The 11,206-nt window shown below is 46.1% G+C and overlaps 1 long non-coding RNA gene across 1 annotated transcript; it reads right to left on the minus strand.

The window, feature by feature from the left end:
* Nucleotides 1–146: 146 nt before the first annotated feature.
* LOC137467391 (uncharacterized) lies at nt 147–3,427 on the minus strand. The gene is made up of 2 exons (XR_010995504.1): nt 3,373–3,427; nt 147–1,353 (listed from the first exon to the last, which is right to left on the minus strand). It is a non-coding gene; the product is annotated as an uncharacterized lncRNA (long non-coding RNA).
* Between the last annotated feature and the right edge of the window lie 7,779 nt (nt 3,428–11,206).

Genomic DNA, 11,206 nt, shown 5'->3' on the forward strand with positions numbered 1-11,206 from the left:
ATTATGTATGTGAACTTGGTATAAGGCCCAAGTGTGAATAAGACACAGCAGAGGAAGAGAAGACAAAATGCTAGACAAAGCAAGGTAGCATACAGTGGCTGAGTGTATTGCTTTGAGACATCAATGCTTTGGTTTTTCTTTTAGCAAGTAAGATGAACGAGTAAGAGATATTTATGAATCACTAGCAGGCCAGCTGTTAGTCGCTGTCATTAAGCAGTTTTTCCCACAGTAAAGCAAAAACAGGATAAAATATTTAACCCAAAGACTTAGCCTTCTCATTCTTTCTTTATTGCAGAATGGAACACACTATTTATTCCTCTTACATGGGTTTAAATACCCATATGGAAACATACAAACCATTCCATTGTCCTGCTCATGAAGAAAGACATGAACAGTGTGAAGGGCAGGGAGGACTTAAAAAAAGCAGGACTCTGCACCCTAACACCCCAGGTGTTGTGCAGCACAACCCCTGACTAGCCTTGGCATCAGGGCATTAAGACGAAGCCCTTGCCACAGGGGAGCTGTGGCAGAAAATGCCTATAGTGAAAGGCCACAGCAAGCCACAAGGCTGGTGCCATTTTTCTTTCTACAGAAAAAGTGCTCTCGTGGTAATAGCTAAGACACATTTTAGCATGCATCAGAGAATGAATCCCAGGTGCTGTCTCATTTTCCAGATGCCCAGAGGTATGGCAACAGATTTTCCCTTGCTTTAGCCTCCAGCACCACCCCCAGTTGCTTGTGAACAACACCTGGACATGAAATGCTAGCTCTGTATAAAAAGGAGTATTTGAAAGCAGATGAAGCAACTTCCAATGGAAACAGTGAGTTTTACCTCAAGTCTTGGGAACAGTGAGCTCAAAACCAATGGTTGCTGGGATAACCTTCAGCCCAAGATCCGAATCCAAACAGGTTATTTTCAAAAATGAACCAGCGTTCATCTGGGCACCTCTACCCTTTCTGCTCTGGCCAGTGCAAACAAACCGCTAAAGCTGTGACCCACCACTGGCTTGGAGTGTGTAACAAGTGCGGGTGGCAGTGTTTGCTGAGGCCATTCCACTGGGCTGCCCCTGACAGGCGGGAATGCCTCGGGAAAACGCACACACCTTACAGCCCAAGAAGCTGCCCCACACCACCTGAAACGCCGAAACCCAGATAAAGGGAGCGCAGGGAGCTGAGGCTGGTGGCTGCCCACTGGAATCTGGAATCATGGAATCACAGAATAGGTCAGCTCAGAACAAAACACAGTGGGGCATCTGGTCCAATTTCTGCTCAAGCAGGGTTACCTTAGAGCACATGGCACAGGATTGTGTCCAGGATGTCCCTGAATATCTCCAGGGAGGGAGACTCCACAACCTTTCTGACAATCTGTTGCAGTGCTCAGTCGCCCCCACAGTAAAGTTCTTCTTCTTATTCAGGTGGAACTTCCCGTCCATCACTTTCTGCCCTATGCCTCCTGTCCGAGTGATTGGCACCACTGAGAAGAACCTGGCTCCCTCCTCTTGGCACACATCCCCTCCGCCCGCCCCCCTTTAGATATTTATACACTGATGGGGTCCCTTTTCAAGCAGGGCAGAGGTGTCATAGCCAAACCGCAGCAGGGCCTGAGGAAGAGGGTAAGAGCGGGACAAGGGCCAGGGTGAGCCCCGGCCACGGCCACGGCGCTCACCGGCGCTGCGGCCTCGTAGAGGCCACCTGAGGCAAGCGGCCGCGTCCCTGTAAACACTGCATGGCAACGGGCGGGGAAGGGAAGCCGGGGCCTCCGGGGTGAAGGACCACGGCTCGGCGCCGGCCCTGCGCCAGCGCCGGGACCCGGCTGCCGCTGCCCTACGGCGGGACCGCGGCCGCCGCCTGAGCCGCCTCCTCTCCTCCCCCAGCGCGGTGGCGCCCGCCCGGCCGCCCTCCGCCCTCACCTGCCTCCGCCGCGGCCTCACCGCCGCCCGCCCGGCCGCGCTCGGTGCCGCTCTGAGCCTGGAGACCGCCCGGTTGCTACGGCACGGCCCGGCCTCACCCCGGCGCCACAACCTCCGAGCGGCGGGAGGGACGGCGTGAGGGCTGGGCTGCCCGAGGGCCGGCGGCACGGCCACGGGCACGGCCACGGGCAGAGCTACGGCCACGGGCACGGGCACGGGCACGGCCACGGGCACGGCCACGGGCATAGCCACGGGCACGGGCACGGGCACGGCCACGGCCACGGGCACGGCCACGGGCACGGGCAGAGCCACGGCCACGGCCACGGGCATGGCCACGGCCACGGCCACGGGCACGGCCACGGGCATAGCCACGGGCACGGGCACGACCACGGGCACGGCCACGGCCACGGGCACGGCCACGGGCACGGCCACGGGCACGGCCACGGCCACAGGCACGGGCATGGGCACGGGCACGGCCACGGCCACGGGCACGGCCACGGGCACGGCCACGGCCACGGCCACGGCCACGGCCACGGGCATAGCCACGGGCACGGGCATAGCCACGGCCACGGGCACGGGCATAGCCACGGGCACGGCCACGGGCATGGCCACGGGCACGGGCATAGCCACGGGCACGGGCATAGCCACGGGCACGGGCACGGGCATGGCCACGGGCACGGGCACGGCCACGGGCACGGCCACGGGCACGGCCACGGGCACGGGCATAGCCACGGGCACGGCCACGGCCACGGCCACGGCCACGGCCACGGGCACGGGCATAGCCACGGGCACGGCCACGGCCACGGCCACGGGCACGGCCACGGGCACGGGCATAGCCACGGGCACGGCCACGGGCACGGCCACGGGCAGAGCCACGGGCACGGCCACGGGCACGACCACGGCCACGGGCACGGCCACGGCCACGGCCACGGCCACGGCCACGGCCACGGGCGGCTCCGGAGCCGCTGTCCCTGGCCCTGCCACTGCCCCTGCCGCTGCCCCTGCCACTGGCCCTGCCACTGGCCCTGCCACTGGCCCTGCCACTGGCCCTGCCACTGCTGCCGCGGAGAGACCCATGCGGAATAAATTCATCCTCGACAGGCGCCTGCACAACGCCATGCATTCATTCCTTGGGGAGCCAGAAATACACGGGCCAACTCGGAGAGTTACAGAAATCTATATATATAGAGCACTCGAGCCTTCTGGTCTCGTTAATTCTTAATTTAGGCTAAGCCGTTGACAATATTTATAACAAGAGCGGCCACGCATGTCCTTTCTTTAAGTCAGAGGAACGGGATACACTGGCTGCGGAGTTGCTGTGCTCACACAATCACAGAATCAGTCAAGTTGGAAGGGACCACAGTGGGTCATCTGGTCCAACCTCCGCAAGCAAGGTCAGCACATTGCAGAGGATTGTGTCCAGATGGTTCTTGAGTATCTCCAGTGAGGGAGACTCCACAACCTTTCTGGACAATCTGTTCCAGTGCTCGGTCAGCCCTACAGTAAAGAACATCTTCCTCATATTCAGGTGGAACTTCTGTGCATCAGTTTCTAGCCCTTGCCTTGTGTCCTGGTGATCGGCACCACTGAGAAGAGCCTGGCTCCCTCCTCTTGGCAACCCCTTTAGATAATTATATGCACTAATGAGGTCCCTTTTCAGTCATCTCTTTTCGAGGCTGGACAGGCCCAGCTCCTTCACCCTTCTCCTGGAGAAGCCAAAATAAAAAACTATTTTAAAATATGTGCACCATAAACCTGAACTTGGTATTAAAAAGCTCCTGTTGATTTAAGAAAACCAGAATCCCAGACGTGTATTTGCAGTATTTGGTCTGTAAATGTTTGTGAGTTCAGCTTCCAGCTGAGAGACAGATAGGGCTGAGATTTACGCTTTACCTGTTTCGATCTGGTTTACTATGCAATCACAGCGTAATAAAAGATCTGTCACTTTATAGGATCAACGGATCAGCCTTACCTACGTATCGATGTTCAGATGGAAACACGCATCCACAGGCCATCCTGCAGCATGCCAAAGCATTGGCTTCAACTCGCCGGGATTGGTAAACAGTGACAGGCAAGAGAAGTTCCTTATAAGGCATGCGGTCGGGATGGGAACATGACTTTCTGGAGCTCCAGTTTCTCATACCAGGAGTTTAAAGACTAGCCTAGGCATGGCAAATGATTTGGGCTTGCACAACTCTTCCCCAGAGGTATAAAAAAGGCATTTATTTCTCAGGCATGGAACAGTTTCCCATCATACCATTAAAAACAGTAGAACTGAATGTTCTCAGGATCCTTTCAGACACCATGACTGCCATAGCACAAGCTTCTGTAGAGACCCATATTTTTGGGGGAAGGCTCAAAAAATTTCTCTTGAAAGTGTAAGTGCAATGGATTTGTAAGTGGGTGCCCAAAAATCAAGCTAGTCATTCTCTTGATTTGTTATGCTGTTTCCAGTGAATTTTTAACCATCACTCAATATTCCTCACTCAGGTAATTTTTTATGCACTATACAGAAAAGCTCCATCCATTGTCATGCATAAATGTCTGTAAATGTAGTAATTAACGAGTTTTTTAAAAGCGATTATATATGCTGAAACTTTCCCTGCATACAGTATGCCAGAAACCTTCACTTGAGGCTTGGCTGCGCTAAACAAAATATGTTGCAAGAAAACATTCCTTAAAATGCAGGGCTTTGAACTGCAGGGCTTGTAGAACTGCCTGACAAGCCCAGGGGCAAAGGCTGACAAATGCAAAGCTACTTCTGGCTCCCATGGGCTTTGTAATCAACTGGCTGTTGTCTCTTAGGTGAAATTCTTAGGAAAATAAAATGCTTTCCTCATATCTCATAAACATTGTTCATGTAGAAGCCCTGCCTTGGCCATTGCCAGCTCTGTAACTTGTGAAAACGAAGAATGTATTCTCCAGATGCTGCCTGCTCAATGAGGCAAGGCTGAATAATAAAGGAGGTGGGGGATCCAAGTAACTTGGAAGTGGGAATTGACTCCTTGTCAGTTGGGATGATAATATTAAATCTGGAGCCATTCTGTCATCTGACCTTTAGGCTGAATGACAAAGTAATTTTGATGGGTGGAAACATTATGAAGTCATTGTAACATGCATCCTGAGATTGCATGAGCAAGCATGACTTCGTTCTGACTCGAGTACTTCACCTATCAGTATATATATTTGATCACTTTTTCTTATGGATAAAAATCAGCATTCTCAGCATTTTCTCTGTAGTGGTGCTAGAACAGGAAACTGTTGGCTTGTGTTTTATGGTGATTCCTTTACAACCAAAATAAAGATATAATCCACTCTTCTGTCTTTCATTAACAAAAAAAAAAACAAAAAAACCCCCAACTCTTTAACATATCTTATTTATTTTAGATAACTAATACTACATTTAACATAAGCTTGCAAAATTTCTTCATCCATACAAAGCCATGTACATGGTGCTTCTAATCTAACTGCTCATGTATTAAGAAAGAGACTCTCATGGTACACAGGATCAGTAGGTAAGGATACTCATGGCACTGATGCTTATGGCTATGATAGTACAAAGAATGAAGCTTCACCAGGAAGTTTTATGCTGTCACACATCCTTCCCCAGAGTGTCATGCTTCCTGTTGACTCCCTTTCAAAGAGAAACAGGAATCAGTTGCAGGGGATAAGGAAAAGAACAAAAACAAGCTGGACTGAACCCGGGTTACATATTGCTTACAGTGATTCTCTTAAAAAAACCTGCATACACCTAAAACCAGTAAATCAGCACAGAATATATAAAGCATAAAAATATCATCAAATAAGTAAAATACTCCTTTCAAGTGTATGTGGTTCTCACCCCTTAAGAGCTTTCTAAAAAATTTCTAACAAAAATTTCTTCAGATTATTTAAGAACCAGAGGTAAATGAGCCATAAAAGAACTGCCCCTGTCTAACAAACTGTAATAGCTGTAGGACTAAACTGTTAGCCAGGAGTGATAATGAAAAGCTGGGCATCACTTGTACATGTCTAGTGCCTGTGTTTAAAAATTTAGTGTCAGGCCTTGAAGAAAGAGAGTTACGTTTCCAACAGAAGCCAGCCACTGGTTGTCCTCACCAGCCCACCCATGTTTTTGAGCTGTGCAAGTCTCTTCTACTCAGTCATACACTGCTGCTTCCTGAATGTACCAATGCAGTCTTGAAAGAAGCACAGTTGCTGAATATGCATATACCATTCTTCAGCTTTTTTTCCAAATTTATTCTTTTTACTTTTTTTTTTTTTAAATCTATACTTAACTAGAACTGTTTTCAAACCGAAACTTTCCCATCCCTATGACTTTCTGTCTTCCAGTCACCACATTTAGTATGGCCAGGTATTAATGGAGACGACCTTCTCACTGAAGAAGCAATGCTTCTTGGAACAGTGCATAACAGATCAGTCAAAATTTAAAATTAAAAAATAATGAAAATATTGCAGGGCTCCATGTTATTAAGTTTTTTATGTTGTTATTAAGACAGGCACTGCAAATCAAGGTTTGCCACTCCCTTGTAGCCACACAGTGTTCGTGTCTTCTGGAATGGAGGATGAAAGATACAAATACTGCTGATTCCTTATTGCCTTGGGGTGATATTGCCTTACCTAGATCACATGAATTTCTTCCCAGGTAGCCTGCTTGCACAAGCTCAAAAGCATGCTAGCAGGCACCATGCCAGTACTCGAGATACTGTACTGAGAGGAGAATGAGGCATTCAGCTCAAAGCTCTTGTTCTTCCCCAAGTCCATTGTCAGTGATGTTCTTCTTCCCATTTTTGGAAGTCACTCTTACTTAGAGCTTGTCTTTGACCTGAGGAGTTCTTTTTAAGGAGACTGGAAAGAACTGATTTCCAGTGAGGATTTATCTCATTATCTGCCATGACATTTTCCTATCTGTCTTCCCATAACAGGATGATTCTAGTTACCATGTGTAAAAAGACCCTGCCTACTTCTACTAACATCTGCCTGCTAATATCCTTTGGTCTGTGAACCCCCAGGACGGGGCACTGAAATGTAGTAGTTTATCAAGGAATGAGTAATACCAATACAGATAAAGAAGCCAGGAAGCACAGAGAGCAAAAGTGGGAAAATAAGGTTGTTGGGTTTTTTTCCATGCTAGTAGTACAACATGCAAATGAAAGAGATTAAGGTGGCCATTAATAACTCTAGTTTAGAAAACAAAACAAAATTCTTAAATGTGAGAAAAAAAAAGTGGGGATCTGGAACAGACTTAAAGCTAGAGTATTGGTGGAACACAAGCTGCTTAAAAGATAGAGGTTAATATAAAAGGGAGCAGGCTGACCAAGAAGGTCCTGCCCATTCCTTTATTCTTAGGAGCAGGGATGTTAAGTGCAAGGTAGAAATGAAAGAAGATAATGAGGCATAAATTGAGAGACAGAAGGAGTGAGAAAATGAAGGAATGCATGAGTAGATTAATTTGCACTGGAGGGAAAATTTCAATGGCGTATTTGGAATAAGAGCATGTAAAAGCCTTACTAAAATTTGCTTCAGCTTGAGACACTCATTTTGCACCATCATAAAAACACTGAATATGGAGAGATGTTTGGGGCACAGCTGGGACAGTTTATGCTGAAGATGCTCCAATTGTATGGTACCAGAAGAGTTCAAAACCCAAACAAATATTCTGCCAACACATTTAAAAGCCAGTAAATAGCTTAGCAAGCTGAATACACTAGGATAAGCTAAAGTTAAAAGTTCATTCTTTCAAGGCAAGATGGAGAATGAACAATTTCCCCTAGTAAGGGAAGGTTTGGCTTATCATAAGGACTAGGGAGCAACAGTGATAAAATTGTGCAGTGCTTTGTGCAAACCAACAGATTGACTTGCCTTCAGAAACTCCAAAGTCTTTCTGGCAGCATCACGTGTGAAAGGGTAGAGAGGTCATGTGTGACAAAGATATCAAGATACCTCAGAATTTCCGGGATTCCAGCCAGGTTGGAGACAATTTTTTGATAATATCTAAAGACTGCATTTAACTCAAAGGACATTGATTTATAATGATACAGTCTTTATGAAAGTCAGGTGGTTTTATTTATAAATATCTACATCCACATTGCACTCACTGAAGTCTACCTGTGCTGTGACCCCACTATTCATATTCAAATTAAATCATCATGAATGCACAAGGAATTCTGCCACTGTATTTTATTTTCCTAAGAGTGTGCCAGGGTGTTACGTACATTTCTGTCACATCATCTGCCTTCTATAGAGAAATATGTATTGACTAGAAATCCTTGTTACAGTGACTAAGCCTATCAGATTAGGAAATGTTTGGAATCACAGAAAAAAAGACCAGTAATTGTTATAAGCAATTTTTAAATAAAAAATTGCCCATCTTGTATAGCAGCTAACAGAAGATCTTCACTGCAACAGCAAATCAAAGTGGTTATGTTAAGATTTTTAATCAAATCTAGACAAGAAATAGTGTAATATTGTTGTGTTACTGCCAAAACTACAGAAAGAAAAGATGGGGTAAGAGAAGCACCAGCGGATGAAAAGAAGAGCAAGACCCCAAAGCAATGGCTGCTGCAGGGGGACATAGTGTGATGGTGAGCAACAGGAAGGCACAAATGAAAACAAGCACAACAGGAGGGGGAATAGAGGAATGGGAGGTGACGCAAAATATCTCACTACCATTCTGCAAGATATATAATGTTATGTAACAATAAATTCAACATTTTAATATACAAATGAAAATCCTTTGTCAGTAAGCAGCTTCAGTATAGACCAGGTTGGATTTTTTACTGTGGACAACTGTAAACCCACCTTTTTCTGGTTTAGGTAAAGTTGATGTGGATTCCTCTGCTTGTCAGCCATTAAATATACAGCAACGGACAGTCCATCGGCTTGAAAATTTATTTAAGCTAAGTAGTATTACTTTCATGCAGAGTATAGTATCATGGTGTTATCAAAAGGGATAACTGGAGGTGAGAATTGCAGGTGGCAATTGCTGATCACTTAAGCCTACAAAAAAGGGTTTGCCTCATATGACTTCAGTCACCTATGACATGGGTGATTAATCAGGGCCAGTCACCTGCCCTCCTTGGCAAGTCAGTGGAGAGATGAGTTAGCCATGTCCCCACACCACGTGTGCTCTGGCTGCCCAGGCTGAGTGTGCCAGCTTGCACCTCTGCAAAGGAGGGCGTGCTTGCATTCTCTCCAGTGTTAGAAATGGTGGGAATGACGGGCAGGTGTGGTCCCACCAGCGAGCCCCGACCTGTGCGAGGAGGCCAGGCAGACACCCCTTCCTGTGCCTTGGCCAGAGGAGCCTGCTGGCAGAGCCAGCGCCCTGTGCTGCAGCACCAGAGAGCTCGGCTGTTCACCGCCTTCCCACCGCTCCCGTCCGCACCAAGCCTCCGGAGGGCAACAGGGAAGATGGGACGAGGCTGTGCAAGGGCCTTGAAGCTCTGCCAAACCCGACATGCTGGCAGTTACGTGCCAAAACGAAGTCTCAAAGATGCTGCATAAATCTTAAGCTGAGATTGCAAGGCTTGCTGACAAAAGGGGTTTAAAAAGATTTGTTTCCATTTGTAAATGTAGCACCAGCCCAACAACAATCACTGAGAGATTTACATATACCAATCCCGAAAGCAATATTTATACCCAGTCACTGTGTTTATACTGAGACCTGTGTTTTCAACAATAATTACCTTCATTCATGCTAAGGGTTGTTTGGCCAAAAGCAATATATCATAGATGACAGTTCTTTACCTAGCAGGATATATGTTGGACAGTTATTTCATTTAGAAAAAAGTGGTGTATAATTTCCAAAATGTAAGATATAAAAGGGGCTTTGTCTCATTGGCAGATAACTAGACTTTCACATAGTATTTTTTACATTAGATTCAACAGGAGGCATTAAACCTATTAATGCTATATTTTAAAGCCCTTTACTGTCTTTTAACAACATAAAATAGATTTGATTTTGATAAAATCCTGCACAATATTTTGATAATACCGGAAAGAAATATGTTAAACAATTAAGACCTGCTTTTCACCTTTTAGTTTTCATATATTTCCTTACTACATTTGTGATGGACATGTTACTCAGCATACTCTTAGGCAGGACTTTGTTTTTAAATAACTTCAACTCTTTCCTCACTCTAAAGGATTTAAAAATATTTTACTACTATTGAGCTCATTTAGAAGAGATCAGTATCCTCAGTGTATTCTAATTACAGTCTAAGCACAATTAAGGTAATAGTTCTCAAGTCTAAATAATTCTTTACAGCATAGTTTCATAAATATTCTACAGAGTTATGAAATAATTAATAGATAACAACTTTCATGAAGTACTTGCTGACATTTTAATCCCAAGGTGTCACTATGGGCAGGACCTGCCTCTCAGAGATAGTGCAATTGAGACACTGCCCAGGTGATTTATAACTTGGCCCTGGTTCCTCCTGCTGGATTGTCACAGGATGCCCATGAAAAGGACAGTGACATGCATCGTTCTGTAGTAACCATCAAAGAAATTGTATTCAGTGACATCTGCACTATGGTCCTCCAGGTAAGGATTTTCAATGCACGTGGGTTTAGAATAAGGAAAGAGACAGAGAATGGATTCTGGAAGGAATGTTTTATTATCATCAGGAAAGTGCATTTTGCAAAGGCTTTGAAAGGCAATTAATAGCATCAAGACCAAAAAAAAAAAAAAAAAAAAAAAAGATTGATTACATCATGATTGAAGAACCTGCCGACTAGGCTTGTTGTTTTAATCAGTGCCTTTTATTCCTTTTCACCATGGCTGCCAGCTTCATTCCACAGAGCAGGAGCTGGGATGTCTGCTCACAGCTGTCTCGCTCATGGCTGGCACGAGGTGCTGATACTGAGCTGAAATTGCAACCTGCCTTTGGGAAGCAGATGCGTGGATATAATTATACTAATCATGGATTTTTGCCCCTCCCACTTTTCCCATCACTTCCATCTGCAATACTTTTATTGTAAATGAAATAGTTTTATGTCACATTAATTTTAATTTTCCATTATATCCCCAGCAGTTGGTGTGTGTCTTTGTAACTCAGGGCCCATTTTACAGATGACTCACATAATAGTCAAAGTTTTTAGCTTGTTACAAAGCTGCCTGCAATCCCAGTTTTTACAGTGCTTCTACATTGCTCACAGACTTAAAATCTGGAGCCACTCACATTGCTTATTAGTTGAGCAAAATAATTGGAAGTGTCAGTGTAACTATTGTTTTATAGGGCCCCGGGCCATGGCCCTGCGTGCTGGAGATCCAGTGGAGCCTCTTGTCCCATCTG

The sequence above is a fragment of the Anomalospiza imberbis genome, chromosome 2 (assembly GCF_031753505.1).
Source record: "Anomalospiza imberbis isolate Cuckoo-Finch-1a 21T00152 chromosome 2, ASM3175350v1, whole genome shotgun sequence".
NCBI lineage: Eukaryota > Metazoa > Chordata > Aves > Passeriformes > Viduidae > Anomalospiza > Anomalospiza imberbis.